Source organism: Garra rufa, chromosome 3 (genome assembly GCF_049309525.1).
Source record: "Garra rufa chromosome 3, GarRuf1.0, whole genome shotgun sequence".
Classification (NCBI taxonomy): Eukaryota; Metazoa; Chordata; class Actinopteri; order Cypriniformes; family Cyprinidae; genus Garra; species Garra rufa.
The window spans coordinates 56,613,967-56,617,745 of NC_133363.1; positions in this window are offsets into that span (position 1 = coordinate 56,613,967).

Below are 3,779 nucleotides of genomic sequence, written 5' to 3' on the forward strand. Positions count from 1 at the left end.
TGGATTACAGAGATTTTTTTTTTTTAAATGTCCTAAAATCATTTTTATTTTATTATTATTAATATATGTATTCCCCCCCCCCCCCCCCCCCCCCCAAAGATTACATGCCCATTTACTGCCATTATATGACTGACAGACTTCAACAGTTTGAGTTAAAAATCTTTGTTTGTGTTCTCCTGAAGAAACAAAGTCACCTACATCTTGGATTCCCTGGGGGTAAGCAGATAAACAACTGATTTTCATTTTTGGGTGAACTATCCCTTTGATACTTATGGCTAGGTTTGTTCACATTTCGTATCTTAATGCAAAAATAATGATATTTTATTAGCAAGAACTAAGAATGTTTTGGTAACACTTTACAATAAGGTTCATTAGTTAACATTAGTTTACCATATTAGTTAACATGAACTAATAATGAACTGGACTTATACAGCATTTATTAACCTTTGTTAATGTTAATTTCAACATTTACTAATACATTATTATACATTATTATAATTTTGTTAACATTAGTTAATGCAGTGTGAACTAACATGAACAAACAATGAACAACTGTATTTCCGTTAACTAACGTTAATAAAGATTAGTAAATACAGTAACAAATGTATTGCTCATGGTTAGTTCATGTTAGTTAATACATTAACTAATGTTTAACTAATGAACCTTATTGTAAAGTGTTACCAATGTTTTGTTGTCGTTTTTATTATTAATTTTTATTAAATCCTTATCATTGTATTTTGTTTTACATGTAGATGGATTAAAAGGTTTTTAGTATTTTATTTTATTTTATTTTTAAATGTCCCAAAATCCCTATCTTTGTATTCTGTTTTAAATGTAGATGGATTACAAAGGTTTTTAGTATTTTTTATTTTATTTTATTATTTTATTATTTTATTTTATTTTATTTTATTCTATTTTTAAAGTCCTAAAATCCTTATCAGTTTATTTTGTTTTAAATGTAGATGGATTAAAAGGTTTTTAGTAATATTTTATTTTATTTTAATTTTTTAAATGTCCTAAAATCCTTATCATTGTATTCTGTTTTAAATGTAGATGGATTACAAAGATTTTTTGCATTATTTTATTTTATTTTATTTTTTTAAATGTCCTAAAATCATTTTTATTTTATTATTATTAATATTTTATTTTATTTTTATTTTTTTGTTTTTTTTCCCCGAAATCCACGCAGACTGATCTTTATGTGTCTTAAGACCTCAATGTATCATCACAAGCCGCAGGGTTTAATTTGGTTTTGTCTGTGTATGTTTTTTTTTACTCTTAAAAATTTGGTAGCCATTGACTGCCATTATATGACTGACAGACTGCAACGGTTTGAGTTAAAAATCTTTGTTTGTGTTCTACTGAAGAAACAAAGTCACCTACATCTTGGATGCCCTGGGGGTAAGCAGATAAACATACACATTTCATTTTTGGATGAACTGTCCCTTTAATACTTATGGCTAGGTTTGTGATATTTTATTTTATTTTATTAGCAAGAACTCAGAATGTTTTGTTGTTTTTTTCACTATTGCGAACAAAGCAAATGAAGTCTCCGTTAAATGCAACATGACCGTTTTGCCATGCTTGAAACTTGATTATTTTGAACCATGGGTTGCATTTTAAACCACATTGTTCTCAAATCAACAAATGCACTTGGAAATCGCTGAGAGGTGAAAGTTTTAATGGGTTATTATGCAATTACGTCAAGATACAATTTGCTCCTAATTAAAGCACGCCACAAATCTCACCTTTCCCTATTGTGACACAGCTCTGAATTGATTGCACTGAAATTATAACTTCCACTGGGGATTTTGTAGAATTTCTCTGGTTCTGACATTCATGTGTCACAGGATGTAGTGGCAACACATACCTGTAACAAAGGGATAACTCCAGCAAACACATTTATGTATACACATTTATGTATTCTGCGGCTACTGTTTGTGTACTAGAGAATAATTAGTTCTTGAAATGGATATTTTACTCGAATGCTGTTTTGCCTTCACTTAAGGTTCCTTCAAGGTCAAGGGTTAAACTGGCAGTAAATATTGCAGATGGATTTGGAAGCATACATGACCTAGACCCAAGTAACCCTGGGAACCATATAATGAGAGCTACTCAGGCATCCATTTGCACATATTAGTAGTGCACATTTTGGTACGCCGCAGGGAGATACGCCGCTGGATATCTGCATAGATTTTGCAATCATAATGTGCATTCTCTATTTAATTGCAGACTTATTTAAAGGAGGTAATCACATGAAAGGCACATACATATTGTATCTGGAACGATTTATCCAAATCTTTTGAGCACTTACGCGTTCTGTAACCCTGTTGTGAACACCGTCTCGTCATTTAACAGACTTCCCACGAGCTGTCAGGCTACTCAACAACTCGGTGTGACAACCCACCCAACTAACCTTTCAGGTAGACCTCCTCCTATGCACCTATATTTCCCAAACCCCTAATTCTGTTCTGTAACTAGCGTAATTTTGCAGCACTATTTTAAAGGCACTATACTTCATAGACAATAATGGACCTACAGCCATTCAGTTGACATGTGCATTGTGCAATTTTTGTACTGCACTGTGTGTATTATTCTTACTTTTATTTTTTGCCGTTTAGTCCAGGGTCAGCAGCCATTGTGGGTTCTTTTATACATTTTGGCACCGTGATTCTATTGTACAGGGGTTAATCTCACAAAAACCTGTCAGGAACATATCTGGGATATAGTTCACCTCAGAATCAAAAGTAAGAAAAAAATGATTCAAGGATATCCTATTTTATGAGAAAAATTTCAAACATCCCAGAATCATTATCACTATACACTGTTAGAAATGTAGATGAATGGATTTGAGTGTGACTTTCAGAAATCGTTTATCTTATTACTTTACAAGAATTTGTCCTGAAATCCTTATCATTGTATACTGTTTTAAATGTAGATTAATTGCAAATGGTTTTAGCATTTTATTTTATTCATTTATTTTAAATGTCCTAAAATCTTTATCATTGTATTTTGTTTTAAAAGTAGATCATTACAAAGGTTATTAGCATTATTTTATTTTATTTTATTTTATTTTATTAAATGTCCTAAATCCTTATCATTGTATTTTGCTTTAGATGAAAATAGATTAAAAGGTTATTAACATTTTATTATTTAAATTTTTTTAATTTAATTTAATTTATTTTTTTATTTTAAATGTTCTACAATCCTTATTGTATTTTGTTATAAATGCAGGAGTAAAAAAAAAAAAAAAAGTAATGTCCGAAAATCCTTATCATTGTATTTTGTTTTACATTTTTAGGAATTTCTTTTCAAAATCCCTATCTTTGTATTCTGTTTTAAATGTAAAGTTTTTATTTTATTTTTATTTTTATTTTTTTTGTTTATTTTTAATGTCCCAAAATCCTTGTATCTGTATTTTGTGTTAAATGTAGATGGATTACAAAGTCTTTTTTTCTTCTTTTTTTTTTATTTATTTTGTTTTATTTTAGATTTTATTTTCAAGACTTACTTCAAAACATAATATGATATTTTCTTTCTTTATTTTCTCTTGTTTTTTTTTTTTTGTTTTTTTTCATTTAAATGTTTTAAATGTAGATGGGTTAAAAGGTTTTTATTATTATTTTATTTTATGACATTTATTTTTTTTAAATGTCCTTAAATCATTATTATTGGATTCTGTTAAGTGCAGATAAGTACAAAAGTTTTTAGCATTTTATTATTATTTTTTTAATTTGTTTAATTTTATTTCATTTTTTTAAAATGTCCTAAAATCCTTA